The following is a 10027-nucleotide window of genomic DNA, read 5'->3' on the forward strand; positions in this document are numbered from 1 at the left end:
GTTCCCCCATCTACTCCTTCCCATTTCCCTGTTCTGGTATTCCCATATACTGCTGCACTGAGTCTTTCCAGAACCAGAGGCCACTCCTCCATTCTTCTTGGACATCATATAATATATGGATTATGTCTTGGGTATTCAAAGTTTCTAGGCTAATATCCACTTATCAGTGAGTGCACACCATGATTGATCTTTTGAGACTGGGTTACCTCACTTAGTATGATGTTCTCCAGCTCCAGCCATTTGTCTAAGAATTTCATGAATTCATTGTTTCTAATGGCTGAATAGTACTCCATTGTGTATATATACCACATTTTTTTGTATCCATTCCTCTGTTCAGAGTCACCTGGGTTCTTTCCCAGGTGAGAAACTTCTCTGTTTCTTCCTTGACCAAGGAAGCTTCTGGCTACTACAAATAGGGCTGCTATGAACATAGTAGAGCATGGGTCCTTATTGCATGCTCGGGAATCCTCTGGGTATATGCCCAGGAGTGACATAGCAGTATCTTAGTCAGGGTTTCTATTCCTGCACAAACATCATGACCAAGAAGCAACTTGGAGGAAAGGGTTTATTGAGCTTACACTTCCACATTGAAGTTCATCACTAAAGGAAGTCAGGACTGGAACTCACGCAGGTCAGGAAGCTCCTTTCTTTGTGATAACTCCACCCTGTGTCAAGTAGACACACAAAACTAGCCAGTACAATTGACCCCTTGTCAACTTGACACACAAACACATCACTATTGAGCCTCAACCCTTACTTTTTTATTCATCCCCAAGATCTAAATTACTTTAAATGTCCCACAGTCTTTACACATTAAAAGTTCAATCACCTTAAAATGTCCAATATCTTTAAAATTCAAAGTCTTTTAAAATTCAGTCTTTTAACTGTGGGCTCCACTAAAATACTTTCTTCCTTCGAGAGGGAAACACATCTGGGCACAATCACAACCAAAAGCAAAACTCAAACTCCAGTGATTCAAGGTCTGGGATCCAACTCACAATCTTCCGGGCTCCTCCGAGGGCGTGGGTCACTTCTCCAGCTCTGCCCTTTGTAGCACACAGCTTGTCTTCTAGGCGCCAGCTGCCTGTACTCCACTGCTGCTGCTGTTCTTGGTGGTCATCTCATGGCACTGGCATCTCCAAAACACTGCTGACTTCTACTGTAATTAGGCCTCAACAATAGCCTCTCATAGGCTCTCTTCATGGTGACAAGCCTCTGCTCCTATGCATGACCCCTTCAAGTCCTGGGCCATGAGTTGCAACTGAGGCTGCACCTTCACCAATGGCCTTCTGTGACCTCTTACTGTGCCAAGAGCCTCAGCTGCTCTTCATGATCCCTTCATGCCTTCAAAACCAGTACCATCTGGGTGACTCTTACACAGTACCAAGTCCAGCCACAGCACAAAATACAACTGTGGCTATCTCTGGAACACACTCTCTGTGCTCTCAGAAAACATTTTCAAGAAGATTTCATCTCAGTGATGCTGGTCTCTTCTTAATCACCGCTAATCTCTTAGCCCCAGCTAACCAGCATCTATAGTCCCAATAACACAAAGGTTTGCTTTAGTGGTTCTGGTATCTTGTTACTCACAGCTGATTCTTCAGCCCCAGCTAACCAAAACCACAGAATCTTCACAATCAAAACATGGCCACTATAAGAGTCTTTAATCTTCCCTCTGAAATTTCACAAGCCAGGCCTCCATCTTTTGCACTGTTCTTAACATTGTCTTCCAAGCTCCTTCAGAACTTTCCACTGAGCTCTTAATATTCTAATGGCTTTTCTAGCTCAAAGTTCCAAAGTCCTTCCACAGTCCTCCCCAAAACATGGTCAGGTTGTCACAGGAATACCCCACTATGCTGGTACCAATTTGTCTTAGTCAGTGTTTCTATTCCTGCACAAAGATCATGACCAAGAATCAAGTTGGGGAAGAAAGGGTTTCTTGAGCTTACACATCCACGTTGAAGTTCATCACTAAAGGAAGTCAGGACTGGAACTCAAGCAGGTCAGGAAGCAGGAGCTGATGCAGAGGCCATGGAGGGATGTTTCTTACTGGCTTGCTTCCCCTGGCTTGCTCAGCCTGCTCTCTTATAGAACCCAAGAGCACCAATCCAAAGGAGGTACCACCCACAAGGGGCCCTCCCCACTTGATCACTAATTGAGAAAATGCCCCACAGCTGGATCTCATGGAGTCAGTTCTCCAACTGAAGCTCCTTTCTTTGTGATAACTCCAGTCTGTGTCAAGTTGACACATAAAACTAGCCAGTACAAGCAGGGTCCTCCAGAAATGTCATGTCCAGTTTTCTGAGAAACTGCCAGACTGATTTCCAAAGTGGTTGCACCATCTTGCAATCCCACCAGCAGTGGAGGAGTGTTCCTCTTTCTCCACATCCTTGCCAACACCTGCTGTCTCCTGTTATTTTGGTGTTAGCCATTCTGACTGGTGTGAGGTGAAATCTCAGGGTTGTTTTGATTTGCATTTCCCTGATAACTATGGATGTTGAACAGTTCTTTAGGTGCTTGTCAGACCAGAAGCTCAGAATACCCAGGACACAATTCACATATCAAATGATGCCCAGGAACGACGCAAGGAGAGGCTGCTGGTCCTGCAAAGGCTCTATGAAGCAGTGTAGGGTAATACCAGGACAGGAAATCAGGAGGGGGGTGATTGGAGAACAGGGGGAGGGGAGAGGGCTTATGAGACTTTCAGGGAGGTGGAAACAAGAAAATGTAAATAAAAAATCGAATATATACATAAAATATATCTAATAATATTTGTGATGTTAAAAGGTGCAGAAGAATGGATGCAAAAAATGTGGTATATATACACAATGGAGTACTATTCAGCCATTAGAAACAATGAATTCATGAAATTCTTAGGCAAATAGATGGAGCTGGAGAACATCATACTAAGTGAGGTAACCCAGTCTCAAAAGATCAGTCATGGTATGCACTCACTAATAAGTGGATATTAACCTAGAAAACTGTAATACCCAAAACATAATCCACACATCAAGTGAGGTACAAGAAGAAAAGAGGAGTGGCCCCTGGTTCTGGAAAGACTCAGTGAAGCAGTATTCGGCAAAACCAGAACGGGGAAGTGGGGAGGGGTGGGTGGGAGGACAGGGGAAGAGAAGGAGGCTTATGGGACTTTCGGGGAGTGGGGGGCTAGAAAAGGGGAAATCATTTGAAATGTAAATAAATTATATCGAATAAAAAAAAGTGTTACTTAAAAAAAAAAAAAGAATTGAGGAGTGGCCCCTTGTTCTGGAAAGACTCAGTGAAGCAGTATAGGGCAAAACCAGAACAGGGAAGTGGGAAGGGGTGGGTGGGAGAACAGGGGGAGGGAAGGGGGCTTATTTGACTTTCAGGGAGTGGGGGGACAGAAAAGGGGAAATCATTTGAAATGTAAATAAAAAAGTGTATCGAATGAAATAAATTAATTAATTGTTTAAATTTAAAAAAATAAAAATGAAAAAGGTGATGTTAAAAGGTATTAAAAAGTAGTGATTGTTGCTTCTGTTATTTTTTATCTTATTTTTATGTTTGTGTGGCTATCCTCTTTTGGGTTTCCTTAAAGAAGATAACGTTCTTGCTTTTTTTTTCCTTAAAGAAGATAACTTAGCCTATGACATATACCCAAGATTTCTGGCTTTCTCTGGTGAGAAGTCTGGTGTAATTCTGATAGATCTGACTTTTTATGTTACTTGACCATTTTCCCTGTCTGCTTTTAATATTCTTTCTTTGTTTTGTGCACGTGGTGTTTTGACTATTATATGGCAGAAGGATTTTTTCTGGTCCAATCTATTTGGAGTTCTGTAGGATTCTTGTATGTTTATTGTGCCCTGGAATTTCTAGATGTTTCTCATTAGCAGCATTTTGCATTTTTTCATTTTCTTTGACTCTTGTTTCAGTATTTTCTATAGTATATTCTGCACCTGAGATTCTTTTTTTTTTTAAGATTTATTATTATATGTAAGTACACTGTAGCTGTCTTTAGACACACCAGAAGAGGGTTTCTCATCTCATTACAGATGAATGTGAGCCACCATGTAGTTGCTGGGATTTGTACTCAGGACCTTCAGAAGAGAAGTCAATGCTCTTAACTACTGTTCCAGTTCACCATCCCTGAACTTGAGGTTCTTTCTTCTATCTCTGGTATTCTGCTGGGGATGGATGAACCCCTGAACTCTCTCCTCAGTTTTCTATCTCCAGGGTTCTCTCCTTTTGTGATTTCTTAATTGTTTCTATTTTCATTTTTAGATCCTGTATGATTTTGCTCAATTCCTTTACCTGTTTTTTTCCTGTAGTTCTTTAAAAGATTCATGTGTTTCCTCTTTAAGAGTTTCTAGCTGTTTGCCTGCCTTCTCCTGTATTTCTTTAAGGGAGTTGTTTATGTCCTACTTAAAGTTCTCTATCATCATCATGAGATGTGATTTTACATCAGAGTCTTGCTTTTCTGGTATGTTGAAGTACCCAGGGCTCACTGTGGTGGGAGAGCTGGGTTCTGATGATGCCAAGTAGCCTTGGTTTCTGTTGCTTATGTTCTGTTCTTATGTTTGCCATCTCATTACGTCTGGTGTTGGCTGTTCTTGCTGTTTCACTGTGGCTTGTCCCTTTTGGGAGCCTGTGTGTCGGTGCTCCTGTGAGACCAGCTCTCTCTGGGAGGAATTTTGGTATGCGGCTTTATGGCCCTGGGTCATCTCTGGGGTGCAGACAGAAACCCAAAGGATCCTTTGCCCATGTGTGCCTTGGTGCCTATGTCCTGAGGGTTCCTTGTGAGTCCCTCTGAGCAGAATCAGTGGTCTTACCTTTGCTCACGGGCATGTGTGCACTCCTTGGTGACCCCCACAATCCTGGCAGTATTTGGGTTTTGGCTATGTGCATTTCTTCTGGATAATTCTCAGGTTGTGGGCAATTCCAATGGATTAGTGATAGCATGCAGCTTTTTTCTCCAAATGATTGCCATGCTGGGGGTATGCCATGTGCATGGCTGTCGCTATTTCCTATGAGTGATTGACGGGTTGTGGGCATTTCCTATGAATGACTGACAAGTTGTGGGTACTTTCTATGAATAGTTGACAATCTGTACTTGCTACCTATGTCTGACAGGTTGTGAAAATGTCCTAAAAAAATTGAGACGATATGGGTATATCCTATTAATGACTGAAAGTCTGTGGGCATTTTCTGTAGATGATTAGCAAGCTATGGTTATATGTTGTGGGTAAATGACAGCTTTGGGCATTTCTTAGGCATGATTGATAGCCTGTAGACTTTTCCTATGGATGATTTGCACATGGTGGTCATTTTCTGTGGATGACTGACAAGCTGTGGACATATCCTGGGGATGACAGAAAGGCTGTGCATGTTGGCAATGCATATTGAAAAGTTGAACATATGTAGTATGTATGACAGGCTTTGGAGGTTTCCTGTGAATGATTGACAGGGCATAGGCATTTTCTATGGATGATTAACAGAGTGTGAGCTTGTCCTTTGGAGGAGTCACAGGGTTGGTGTGTGTTTCCTGTGGTTGATTGACAGGCTGTTGGCATTACCTATGAATGGTTGACAGGGTCTCAGATATCCTATGAAAGATTGACCGGCTATGAGTGTTTCCATGGGATAATTGACAGGGTATAGGAGTTTCCAATGAATAATCGACAATCTTTGAGTGCTTTGTATGTAAGATTGATAGGTTATAGCCATATCCTGTGAATGATTAACAGACTATGGCCATATTTTATACATGACTGACAGGTTGTGACTGCTTTCTGTGGCTGATTGACAGGCAGAGGGCATGGCTTGTGAATTAAGGACAAGCTGTGGGAGTTTCCTGTCGATGAGTGACAGGCTGTGATAATTTCTTCTGGTTGACTCCCAGGCTTTGTGAGTTGCTTGTAGATGATTGACAGGCCAGGGATGTTTCCAGTAGATGATTGACAGGACTTGGGCATTCCTTATGGATGATAGCCAGGTTGATAGTTTTTCCTCTGGATAATTAACAGGCTGTGGGGGCTGTTGGACAGAGTTTTGGTAAGCTGTGTGTGTCTTGTGCAAAACTGTCAGGCTGTGGGTCAGGTTGGATGATTGACAAAATATAGACCAAGAGATGCAATTCTACAGATCACTTGTATCTGTGCAAATTTTTAACAACAAATGGAAATCTATATTGCTAGTCATGAGCACTTTCTTTTCATTTCCACATTTCATTTTTTAATGCTCATGAGTAGTGTCTCTATATTTGCAGCCAGCAAAAGCACAGCATATCCGAAGGTAATAAGTAAAGTATCCATGGTAATCCAGGTGGTAAATGGTACCAAAGCAGGACCACATGCTTTGACATAAAAAGGTCAATGTGCCCCTGGACTCACACCAAATTTGGGAAAATATTCCCATAAGGTGATAACCTATGCCATCGAAGATCTCATGCTTGATATTCAAAAGCTTTAGGCAAAATGAAACTAGGGTTCCAAAGAGTACAGTTCATTTCATGTAATATTTATATTTATAGAGTGTAAAGAAAACTAGACTGACAGAATGGCTAATATTAAAGACTCAGGAGACAACAGGTGTTGGCGAGGATGTGGAGAAAGAGGAACACTTCTCCACTGCTGGTGGGGTTGCAAATTGGTACAACCACTCTGGAAATCAGTCTGGCAGTTCCTCAGAAAACTTGGCACCTCACTTCCGAAAGATCCTGCTATACAACTCCTGGACATTTACCCAGCGATTTCCCAGCATGTAATATGGATATATGCTTCACTATGTTCATAGCAGCCCTATTTATAATAGCTAGAAGCTGGAAAGAACCGAGCTATCCCTCAACAGAAAAATGGATGCAAAAAATGTGGTATATATACACAATGGAGTACTATTCAGCCATTAGAAACAATCAATTCATGAAATTCTTAGGCAAATGGATGGAGCTGGAGAACATCATACTAAGTGAGGTAAACGAGTCTCAAAAGATCAATCATGGTATGCACTCACTAATAAGTGGATATTAGCCTGGAAAACTGAAATGCACAAAACATAATCCACACATCAAATGAGGTACAAGAAGATCGGAGGAGTGGCCCCTGGTTCTAGAAAGACTCCGTGTAGCACTATAAGGCAAAACCAGAACAGGGAAGTGGGAAGGGGTGGGTGGGAGAACAGGGGGAGGGAAGGGGGCTTTCGGGGAGTGGGGACCCAGAGAAGGGAAAATCATTTGAAAAGTAAATAAAAAATATATCCAATAAGAGAAAAAAAAGAAAACTAGACTTGGCAGAAGAACATAAATGTGTAAGAACAGAAAGAGCTGGAGAGAAGTAGAATATATATTCTACATAGTGGATATCTAAGTTATGTGTGGGGAATAAATGAACTGACAGAAAAAAATTACAGTTGGACAATTCACCGTTTTTAAAGAAAACATTCAATAAACAAAAGAATATCTTGGAACTATCCTTTACAGTCTATTCTTCTATTATTTCTATGAACCTCCAACATAAAAAAATGATTAGCAATTTAGAACTACAAAATGTTCCAGAATCATGTGGAAAACAGAAAATCTACTGTTGTGTCTTTGGTTCCCCTCTGTAACCTAGCAGAGAATAATAGCAAATAAGAATGAGGGACTGGGGTGGCTGAGTGCAGATATGTGGATAAGGAGATCCCCAAAGCATACTTGCCTGCGAGTCTGAGTATCAGTGTACTCCAAGAGAGTAAATCTATCACATCTGGGATTTGGGTGAGTGAACATTAGCTGTTATGGAAGAAGAAGAAGGGGAAGAGTAAGAGGAAGAGGAAGAGGAAGAAGAAGAAGAAGAAGAAGAAGAAGAAGAAGAAGAAGAAGAAGAAGAAGAAGAAGAAGAAGAAGAAGAAGAAGAAGAAGAAGAAGAACAAGAACAAGAACAAGAAGAACAAGAAGAAGAAGAAGAAGAAGGATGAGGAGGAGGAGAAGGAAAAGGAGGAAGAAGAGGAGGAGGAGGAGGAAGAAAAGGAGGAGGGATGGCAGTCCATATGGAGATAGGAATTTCACAGGAAGAACAACAGAATCAGCTAACATGGACTCTTTGGGCTCTCAGAGACTGAACCACCAACCAAAGAACATACACAGTCTGGCCCTAAGCCTCCATGCACATAGATAGGAGATGTGCAGCTTGGTCTTCATGTGCGCACCAAACAAGTAGAGGTGGGGCTATCTCAAAGGCTGTTGCATGTATGAGGGATATGTTCTTCTAGCTTGACTGCCTTGAATGGATTCAGTGGAAGTGAAAGCACATAGCCTCACAGAGACTCCATGTTCCAGGGTTGGGATATAACCAGGCAACCACCACCCTCTCAGGGGACGAGGGGAGGGTAAGAAAGGGCAAAGATTGCAGGAGAAGCAGACTGGGAGGGGGAAGTTATCTGGATGTAAAGTAAACAAGTAAAAAATAAAAATAAATGAAATTTTTTCCAGAAAACATCACATGGCTCAAGTGAGACTCCAATAAAACAATAAATTTTGACTTCAGTCTACTTTAAGTTATATCATTTTAATTTAATATTTCAATATATACATATATTATGCAGTTTTTCTTTACACACTGCATCTTGATGCGTTTAGAGTGTTCTGTCCCCTGCTTCAAGGGACTGATGATCAGCTGCAGCAGCAACTAGAAGGAAAGCAAGAAGCATCAATAGTATCATCAGGCACATCATTGGTGGTATTGTCACCATCACCATCAGTAACATCAGTGTCAATATCATCAGAATCAACTACATGAGAAACTGAGATGGTGGAGGCTTATTTTGTTAAATTTATTCTCAGATGTTGCTTCTTCTGGAATGCTTGTTTCCAGGCTGATGCTATCCTCACAAGTCAGAGTTCAGAAAACAGAGATAGATACTAATGTTTAAGAGGAAGATTTCTCTGCTTAGCCATTCAGAAAAGACAAGGTTTTCCCTGGGAGTGAAAAAAATGTCCTCATTCCAGAATGGGAGACAACCAAGTACCAATCAACTTGACATGGTCAGTTGTGTTGGTCTAAACTGGTTTTGTTACACTATGTGAAGTATTTTCAGTAAATTGGGAAAAGGAAACCCTTTTTTCTGGGTCTAGGTAATGCTTAAATAGCCAGATAGAAGCAAGAAATGTAATAAGAATAATTCCATATAAAAGTTCATCTATTTTAGCAACTACTGTGCTCTAACTTACCTGACCCTTCTTTTCTGTTAGTTGGAGGTCCTTGGCCATTTTCTTCAGGCCACACTTGTTGAAAGAGATTACTCATCCCTGCAATTATTGATAAGAGGTATGCCAGGAGCCACAGGAAGGGCATTAACATCATCAGTAGGCTCTCTTGTTCCGGGAGATACCCAGGCTCCCTGACAGTGGTCTTGCTATGGCCAGTGTGGTCAGCTGACAGTAAATTATCATAAAAAACGTTACCATCCCGAGTAGGGGCCAGATGTTCATCTAGGTCAGGAACTTGAGTAGGTTCCTCATCTAAAGAAAAGCTATCATACTTGTCTTGTGCTTTGAGCAAGGTCAAATTGTTCAGGTCAGCTCTTTCAGTGGAGTCTATGGAATAACAAGTGTGGGGACCAGGAGTAGGCTCTGGGTCAGCCCAGGGAGCGTCCCTTGCATGCTCCGTGTAAACGGCTAAATCACTTATGGAATCTAACTCAATGTCACTAGCTGTTTCTGAGTCATGTTTCTCATCTGACTCAGCAATGTCAGCAGGACCTGGGGCAAAAGTTGCTTCAACTTCAGCAATAGCCACATTGTCAGCAGCACATTGGGAAGGAGTTATTTCAATGTCAGCAGGAGCTCTGCTGCTGGCGGCACTGGTTGAAGGAATTTTCTCAGTATCAGCAGGAGCACCCCTGTCAGCATTACTTTGGGGAGAAATTGCCTCACTTTCCATGTTCAACAGCATGATTCCTCTGTCTAGCCATTCAACAAACTCAAGGTTTTCTCTGGGAGTGACAGAAAATCTCCTCCTGCCAGAAAACTCGCTGTCAGTAGCACTGGGGGAAGGAGTTGACTCAATGCCAACTG

Source organism: Apodemus sylvaticus, chromosome 1 (genome assembly GCF_947179515.1).
Source record: "Apodemus sylvaticus chromosome 1, mApoSyl1.1, whole genome shotgun sequence".
NCBI lineage: Eukaryota > Metazoa > Chordata > Mammalia > Rodentia > Muridae > Apodemus > Apodemus sylvaticus.